Raw genomic sequence first — 9,583 nt, 5'->3', positions numbered from 1 at the left:
TTTAAGAAACACTATTTTTTCAATAAAAGTTTTTCAGAGCTCTCATTTATCTTTATCCAAATTCAGTTTAACATTCTGCTTTCTTCTTGTGACACTCCATCTTAGTATTAATATACTGCTTTTGAAATAGTGAAGCTTTAATTCTGAAAACAAATGAAGATGTTTTTACCATTATCTGGGCACAAAATGGCATTTTGCCTATTCTTTCCTGATGTTTTCAGGGACAAGAGCAAAACCTTGGCAAAGCTTTCAGGAACTTTAATGGGAATTCTCCAAGATTTAATTTGCATGACAGAGCTGTACATGAGTGACAAAAAAATGTTAGAGACAGGTAAATGACACCCTTTAGCTGAACACCTATGTGTGCACATAAATGCCATAAAATTCCATTTTTTGACATATGGATTTCAAATTCAGCTACTCTACAGAAGTTTGTGGCAACGTATTTCTGCTTGTCATGTGTTCTGTGGGAGTTTTCCTACGCAGTATTTAGGAACTTCTAATGTGCACAGTCTTCTGTGAAAACGCTACTTTTAAGGCTGAAGTTTACCTCCGTATCAAGAAAAGCAAGATCTCAAGCAGACGAAATCCCCTGAATTCCTTTTTAACTCCAGAGGAATCTCCTAGTACATGGGCAGCAGCTTCAAAATGTAAGCAGAAAATGTGTCTTGTCAGTTTAGTAGCAATTTGCTATCTTTCATATTGAAGAAAATCAGTAATAGATTCCAAATTATAGTTCTGGATTGAAACAGGAACTTTTTACTTCTTTCTTACTACATGCTGTTTTTTTATCTTTATATCTGAGAGAGATGTTGCATTAGAAAACCTTTTTTTTTTTTGGCAAGATTTCCAAAGGGCAGAATTTCTGTATCCCCATTATGTTGGTATTCTCCTGAAAAGTGGTTATGTTCACAATGAGAGTATAAATTTGGGCTTTTTCCTAACCTGTATTTTGGCATGTGTTATACAATTTAATCGACTTCCCTGTGAAAACAAGCCCCTGGAATTCTGATGTGTTTGTTGTTTGCAGGGTTACGGTGAATGTAGTCCCAGCAGTTCAACTTTATCATGACAGCACACAGTTCTGGTGTGGCGCACATTACCAATCTGTTTCCGAAACAACTTTTTCCATCTTAAGTCCTCAATGTGAAAAAGAATGTATGTATGTATTAGTTCATTGTCAAAGTAGCAGACTTAGAATTTATCTAAATTAAAGCATAACTTACAGTCTCTTGTGAATAACTGAATAACTTAGTTCAATGTTAGGTCACAGTGGAACATAGACTATAACAGGAATACATAAAAGCTCTGAAGGGAGCAAAGAGACTTTATTCTGGAATGGTGAACATCGTTGCCAGAGTAACATAAACCTTGTGTGTTTTCACAAGGAAATGAGTCACTTGTTTCTGTTGGCCGGAACTCTGTTTTCTTTTAATTTCATTTTTTAGCTGCCTAATATAGTTTGAAAGAACCCTTGAATTGTAGTCTTTGAGCTAAGGTACTTTGTTAATTAAAGCAGAGCAGAAGGGTAGCATAGTAGTTACACGGAATCAAATAAAATTGACAGTAAATATGACATTATCACATGGTGTGTGAAGGAAGGTACGATACCTTCGTAGTACAGTTCTGTAAACCCTTTATAAGTTCTGAAAAGATTCATCTTCACATTTCTTATGTGCATACCTGTGTGCATACATACAACTGTGACATGTACTCTCTGTGAAACTAATTTGGAGGTTCTCTTCTTGCAACTGGGCTCCTCATGGTTAAGTTAAAGACATACGTCTTAGCTGCCACCAATGAATGGACTATATTAATGTTAAAGATGTTGGAACAGATCCATACAAACAGTGAGGTAATATTTCCTTTCTTTGGATCAGCAGCTCTGAACCACTGAGATTTTTGTCCATTTTCCTAGTGCTAAGGCAGCATCTAGCATTCCTGCAGAGTGCCACCCCTTCTTGGTCAGGCATCCTCACGAGACTTAAGATCAGCACAGCTCATTCCTAAACCACTTTCTATTTTCTCTTCTTACAGCTCCAAGCTATGGAGGTTGTGCCAAGCAAAATAAGTAACACAGACTGTTGAGCAACTCAGCTACAGTGGAGTCTCTGAAGGAACATAGCTGGCTGGTACAACATAGACTACTTTATCCTCTATGTAATTTGGGCAGAAACTCCATATATCTCCCTTCATTGCTACAGCCTTAAATAGAAGTAGCAGAGAACGAGGGCCAAATACATTCAGTTGAGAATTAAAGTATATATTACAACCTTTTTTGATGGCATAAATCTATATGTATAAACACTGCACACCTGTGTATATATATAATTATTTAAGCATCTGAGTATTTTTTTAAAATTTCATGTCTGTATACATGTATACGTGTAGCAGATAATTAAGCATCATGAGTACCAACAAAGCAAATTCCTATTCCTATAAGTAAAGATTACTCAAAAATCAATGCTTCATGTTTGGATGTAAACACTGGAAAACACTGAAGAGATGCTTAGTCTGTCCTATCCGAAAAGCAGAATTTGTGTGCATATTCAGACTCACTTGAGGATCTCAAAAACTATGCTTATCAATAAAGTATTGAGACATGCTTTTGACAATCTGACTAAACACATTAGCAAATATTTTTACATGATTTCATTGTGGAGCAAAGGAGAAATGGAGAAGAAGGCTAAATTTTAAAGGTCATCTGCCATGACTGACTCAGAAGAAAATGGTCTTGGCCTGAACCAGGACCTTGCAATAATGGTTTGGACACAGGTAGATAGTTAGGACCTTCTGGGCATGTTCAAAATGCTGTAAATCCTCAAAAGTACTGTGGATGATATTCAGGCATGTATAAGTGTAACTGAATTGAATTGATCATTGCTGTGCTAAGACTACTGCTTATTTTGACATGTGTAATAGGGAGTAATTAGGGATTAGAAATGGGCTAGAGGGAAAGAGCAGAAAAAGCATCTTAAAATATTTGGAATATATCAAACTCATTGTCTCCCTTGCACAAAAGATTAATGCTGTTTCCTCTCAAAAAAAAAATAAAAAATGCTTAGCATATAAAAATAGGTAAAGACACAAAGTAGAAGTGCCTTGAGTACAAGTGCTGGAGATTGGCTTTCTCTAACAGTCTTATCATGAAAGAATGTGTTCGTGTTTGTTCAAAAGCAACAATAACTTGCAGTCTTTGTTAAACATGTAACTATTAATTTAGTTATGTTTTCCCTTCAATGAATCTGCCCTATACTCTCTATCCATACTATATATCAGGAAAATTTGACAGCTGTATGGATTGTGGGGTGTTTGAATACCTAAAAAACAAGATGGCTCTGCTAAATATTTTTACCAGGCTTTTTGCTCTTTGGTTCTTCCATTCTGTTCAGGTGGAGAAGTGATGGAAAGTGCATAGCAAACGTTGTCCGTATGAGTGTTGTTATTCTGACAATTATATATGCCCTGCATGTTTTTTCTTCTCTGTCTTCAAGCCACAGAAGTTTCACATTTGTAATGAATCTTTTATAGTTTCAGAGAAACACTGTTTCTTTGGAAGTCCATGGAAATATGGAATCCATTCCTATAACGTTTGAATGCTTCTTTTGACCATTTCAAGGTAACAGCTCCAAATATCTTTGGAGGAGATCAAGACTGGAATCTTGAATTTGGTATGGATTCAGTGCGTGGGTATTTTGCCAGATGGTTTGTCAGATTTTGGGAACACTTAACAAAAATGAAGCAGAACAGGTACCATTACAGATACTTGTGTTTAGTATCAAATACTGTCCAACACTAACTGAAGCCTCCAAAAAAGAAATCATACAGACTCACCCTTGAAATGTCCAGTAGAGACATTTAACCTCAGGTCACAGCTGTCCCACCCACTACATTTAGTGTCACTTACACAATTATGTAAGTGATGACTCATGAGCACTGACAAGTGAAGTCTGCAAAAAAATTTTGCCTGTGTCTGTGCATGTTTTATCTTTCAACAGGTACTCATTTTGAGGATGATAGACATAAGGATTCTTTTTCAAAATTTTTCTATTTTCTACTTTTTGCTTTTATTTTTATAACTGTGGTGCTAAAATAGGGAGCTCGTTCAAAATAATAATTATTGGTTTTCAGACCATTAAAAAAACAGATTGACAAATCAACAAAACCTTAGCCCAGTGCTAGTCCCTATACAAAATTCTGTGTAAACTCAGTAAATTTTATCAGAGCAAACTACATTAAAATTCTAAGAAAGACTTTACAAGCATTTACGTGCATACACACATCTATTTACACAGTTATTTCATTACTGTTATCATAATACCTTGACTATTTAGTCACAGAATAGGTCTCCCCTTGATATTTCATTGCATTTTCTTAAAATCCCATTGTATATTCACGGTACAACACTACCTGCTATAGAAATCTCTTGATGCAAGTGAAAGACAGGATGACAAACAGATACAGAAAGACAGAGCAGGAAATAAATGTAGGCAGGATGGCAGAGGCTTCATCACTGTCCCTACAGGTTTGGGCTTAGAGCAAGCAGACCCAGAGCATACCAGATAGGCGACTTCAGAATGTTTGGGTTCATCAGCTTCAGCTTTGGGGAATACAATTGGGGCACCCTTAAATTCTGCTCTCCATTATATTTTAATGGGATGCTACTTCTTCAGAAATGTGTTATTATAGTTCCCCTAGTATCAGCCTGTAAAATTCCAAGCAAGTTGGTTCCTGAAAAATATTTCCAGCCTTTAAATATTCTGTAGAGTGAAGTCCTGAGTAGCCCTTCAGAATAAATGGATAAAACCTTGCCAGATTTCAGAGAAACATTTTGCCAGTTTCTTCTATCCCTACGAGGAACTTGAATTTACACTGTACATTACCTTATGTGTAGTCTATACTAAGAAATAACCTTTATTCTTGCTAGTAGAACAGCTACATCAGATGATGCCAACATACAGTCTGATGCCTTGCCTTCTGCTGCTCATCCTTACTAAAATCATGAGTAAGCTCGCCAAACAAAAATTATTGTTTGAATCACCTAAAATAGGAGTTTTTGCTGACAGAGTTATCCAGCTAGCAAATAACAGGAAAATTCAAAACCTGAAGCAGAGTTGTCTTCTGAAATTCAAAAAGCCCCTTTGGAGAATTTCACTTCCTAGCAGTATAAACACGTTTTCTAGTTCCCAGATAAAGTATTTCCAGAACAGGTGTAAAAGTAGGTAAATGCAGCTTCCAGAAGGGAACTGGAAGAGGTGTGTTGTCAAAAAATGCTATGAAGAATCACAGCATGTTCCAAGTAATCAGTCCTCTATGAAGAAAATATAATGCTTCCTGTGTATCCACACCACTTTTGCATATACTTAAGCAATTATTCTAAATCATCGTACAGGCTAGTACACGTTTGCAAAATACATTTTTATGTTGAATGAATTCTCTTTTGTGAGAATGAATGATAACCTGGAGGAAATCACAGATGTGTTAAATTAACAATCCTTTCTATGCTAAGCCGTAAGAATTTATTTCAGTATCTAAAACTGTGTAGTGGGCATATACAATACTTCGGTTTTATGAGAATATCTCAAGTTTTGATAGTCAAATGGCAGTGACTGTGAGCAATCTGCATATCTTTCTTTCAGTGAGAATGAGATTTCTGCCTCTGTAGTATGCAATGTAAGACCACCTATCAACTGGCACTCGAATATGAAGCCAGTATAAAGTATTCAGCTTTAATTTCCACTCAGGAAAATCTGTTGGATAAATTGTATCAGCTCTTGAGCCCTGGTTGTATTCAGCCTGTTGTTTAGGTCTGTGTTGTTAAAGGGTTTCAGTTAAAATCAGAACATAACTTTTTTTTTTTTTTTTTCCATAGTTTGTTCTGCTAAAATCTGGTAGTTTTGAAAAGAAGGGAAGAAAAGATATTTTTGGATTTTTCTTCAGTAAAATACACTTAAGTGAGAATGTTTTCTTTTTATTGCATGAGAACAGGTTTGGGGTAAACAAGGACAATACTGAGCAAAGCCTGGTATATAATTACAGAACTAGGAAGTGAAGCTTGTTTTCTCTGTTGTATATTAGGTCAAATCTTATTATACCCACATAGCAACAGGGATTGTCCTGTGATTGTAAATATGTTGCCTTTTATGTAATTACAAGTCAATCTTTCATTCAACATATAAAGCAAAAGATTGTTGTGAATAGGTTTCCTAATTTATGAATTCAGATGCTGCACCCCATAAAGTAATGAGCTGTTTAACTTTTTTAAAAGAATGACATTTCAGCAGAATACAATTCATCACTTGTACACAGTACCCTTTGTTTCCAAGAAGTTATATAAGTATCAGTTAATCATTATAAACCTTTGAGAGAAAGGAAAAATTATCATTCAAAAGTAATAAATAAAGCAGGCACAGATACTTAAGTACTAGAGTGTCAGAACTTTGATCAACACATTTTAAATTATTTTCTGACAATGACAAAAATGAGGAAATCTCTATATGTATGTATGAAGTAGTCTTAGATGTGTGTGACGGTACCCTACCTGACTCACCCCCATTACAAGACCAGTGCCTACCCCAAGTTGGGAAATGTTACTTTAATGCTGATAATGCTAAATTTATCACTCTGTGTAAGCAATTATGACATGGACATTTTTTTTTTTATCTTTTTTTTTTTTTTTCTTTTTCTTTGTTAATCAGCTGTGGGGAGCTGTATTTTCCACAGCATTTACCGTTTGGGTATCTCTGGAAAACCTTTGCAACTTCTAGCTTTGACAGCATTCAGTTCACCAAAAACTAAGTTGGTCTGAAATTCCTGCTGCAAGGTGTGTACAGCTCCTCTCTGCCTTTGTTACGCTGGCTGCAGCAACGGCTCTGTCGTGCCTTGAGAGTCACAATCTGTGTCTAGTAAAATAGAAGGAAGAAAGAAAAGTTTGCTCTGGTACACAGATAATTATGAGGATATCAGGCCCAGTTACTTCCTCCATTTGGGAAAAATTCCTCACGTAGAGTGAAATTTCTAAGAAGAACTCACAGCTCCTCTGAAATCTTCCCTTAAGCTCAAGCACCTGCAGCAAGACTTGCCAGCCACCGTAAGTCTGGATTCTCCTATGATGCTTTAGAAGAAGATGCCCCCTTCTGCAAAGTCACATGTCAGGATAAATTGTGGTACCTTAATTCATAGACCACCTGAAAATAATCTGCATAGTGTGGTTTGGATTCCCCCTTCCGTATGCCAGGGGCTTAATGTACAATCTACTGAATATCACAGAAGTCTTTCCACTGATGCTGAAGTGGCTTTGGATGGGGACTATCTGCTGAATCTTTGTCTAGAGAATGCAAATGTCAGAGAACTAAAGAAACTTGAAGGGGTAGATAAATACACTGTTCCTTTTCAATCTGCAATGAAGAAATCTAGGAACATGAGATGGAAAAGGCACTCCTAGGTTATTGAGCTCAGCCATGTTATTGTCATCAGTCGCATCACATACTGCTCTTCAAAACTCCATCTACTTCTGCCTGCAGAATCACAGACAGAACTCCTCATGGAAGGCTGCTCCAGAATGTCATTCAACTGAAGGATGAAGACATTATTCTAGTGTCAAGAGTAATATTATTTATGAACCATTCACTCCTGTTTTGCTCATGTCCTTTCTCTTAAATAGTTTGTTTATCCACACACCCAGCCCTCTTACAGAGTAAGTTACCTCAAAAAGTACAGAATATTTAAGTCCTTGCCCAAACTCTAGCATGGTAAAAATCAATTCTTAGTGAAGCTATAACCATTTACAATGAATGGTAATTTTGTACAGTAACATTTATGTTGGATTTTAAGGGATTTCTAAAGAGGATGTTACAACAAAAGGCAAAAAATATGTTTGTACAGCCAATTATAAGTGTAATATGTTGTAAGACTTTAATATTACTCTATTTTCTCTTATTAGTCATCATAAAGCCAGAACTAGTTCTTCACATTATATTACACAACAGTTTCAAGTGCCCTTAGGATTTATGTCTCATCCTGGCCTTGCATTTTAAACTTGATATGGATATTCTGTGACTGAGATAAGGTAAACTTTTTTTCCACCTCTTCCACTGTAAATGTCTTCCTTACACAAGACCTGAGCCAACTCAGATCCAGGAAGCAGGAGACAGGTGGTGCTGTGGCCCCACTGGTCAACTCCCCTTCTTTATAACTGTACCAATTATGGGATCCTAGCTAATAGCACTTTGTGGTTATTTCATTGTCCTATGCAGATAAACCAGCTTACACTCAGAATGAGCACCAGTCTCATTGCTTGTCACTTCATTGCGTGATAGAGATGAATCTTAGACGTGCCTCCATGCAGTATAAACACCAAGCTTTTTTCTAATCTCTTCATCCTTTATAACTTCAATGTCTGTACAGATTTATGAGACATTTCAAGCCCTGAACTTCTTAACTTTCTCCTGGTCTGTTAGAAGGAGCAATTCTACTGACTAAGGGAGAGTTACTATGACTTTTTGCTCATGGTCAAAACCACAGTTGTTCATTTCAAGGGCTCTTCCTCATTCCTCAGGATGATGAAGTGCTAACCACTATCGAAAAAAGGACAGCTGGAACACTGAACCACCAAGCTTATATAGTATGACAATCTTCATGTTTCACATCTGTATATTTTCATTGTTTGGTACTATGTTCCTTCCATAAAATTATGCATCTAGTTATTGGGTAAAAAGCTGATTACCACTAACTAGTGGGTACAATACAAAAGGTGTTTTGGCTGTTTAGTTCAGCTCAAGAAACTGCCATATCATATTTGGGATATTAGCTCCAGTTCATGGATTGCACTGGCATGAATATTTCTAGTTCTGTTGAGCAGAGCAGAGTTATCATGCTTCCAGACAGACTCAGAATTGCTTGCTGTCCTCAGGGACTTATCAGTGACCTCACTTGTAGGATGTCAGGGAAAAAGAGAACAAGGACATCGGGTGAAAGTACCCCAAGAAAGGTAAAGCTTATCGGTTTGGTAAGTTTGCTCAAGAGAGACTGGGACCAGAAAAAGACTGGGTTTAAATGAGACTGAGAATTGACTTGACAGCAGATGTAGAAACAGCAAAAGAACAGGTACTAAAAGCTCCCGTTCCTGCTAAGAATTTCTGGTGCAGACAGTAGCAGATGGACAGCTTGCATAAAGGGAGAAGGTACTACCTCCTCAAACAGCCTGTGACATGTAACCTGGGTTCATGTCAGAAATTCAGTTGATTTTTTTTTATAAAGTATTATTTTTTAGGAATAAGTATGAGGCAGCTTCCAATTAAATCTCTCTGAATGTGCTGCACAGTTGTGTATTATTGGAATACTTTCTTTTATTTTTCAAGAAGGAAGCACTAATGCAAATAAGCAGCTATGGTAATATTTCTATACCTCTTAATTTCAGGAAGTATCAGAACAATACTAAACTAATTAATGTTGAAGAACCGTGAGCCTTAGGATGTCTGCAGATGAGCCTGGCAGGGGGTTCCTACAGGGAGGGATGTTTGGAGAGTTTTCCTGTCCCTTGTGCCTCTGCTGAAGGGAATACTGTCCATCGTAACAAGAGTAA

General features: G+C 36.8%; 1 long non-coding RNA gene across 1 annotated transcript; it reads left to right on the top strand.

Annotated features, from left to right (window-relative positions):
• Positions 1 to 498: 498 nt before the first annotated feature.
• LOC119717436 (uncharacterized) lies at positions 499 to 9,354 on the top strand. The gene is made up of 3 exons (XR_005266949.2): positions 499 to 650; positions 1,031 to 1,158; positions 2,038 to 9,354. It is a non-coding gene; the product is annotated as an uncharacterized lncRNA (long non-coding RNA).
• Positions 9,355 to 9,583: the final 229 nt, after the last annotated feature.

Source organism: Anas platyrhynchos, chromosome 7, assembly GCF_047663525.1.
Source record: "Anas platyrhynchos isolate ZD024472 breed Pekin duck chromosome 7, IASCAAS_PekinDuck_T2T, whole genome shotgun sequence".
NCBI classification, from domain to species: domain Eukaryota; kingdom Metazoa; phylum Chordata; class Aves; order Anseriformes; family Anatidae; genus Anas; species Anas platyrhynchos.
This window is presented reverse-complemented; position numbering and strand designations above follow the sequence as displayed.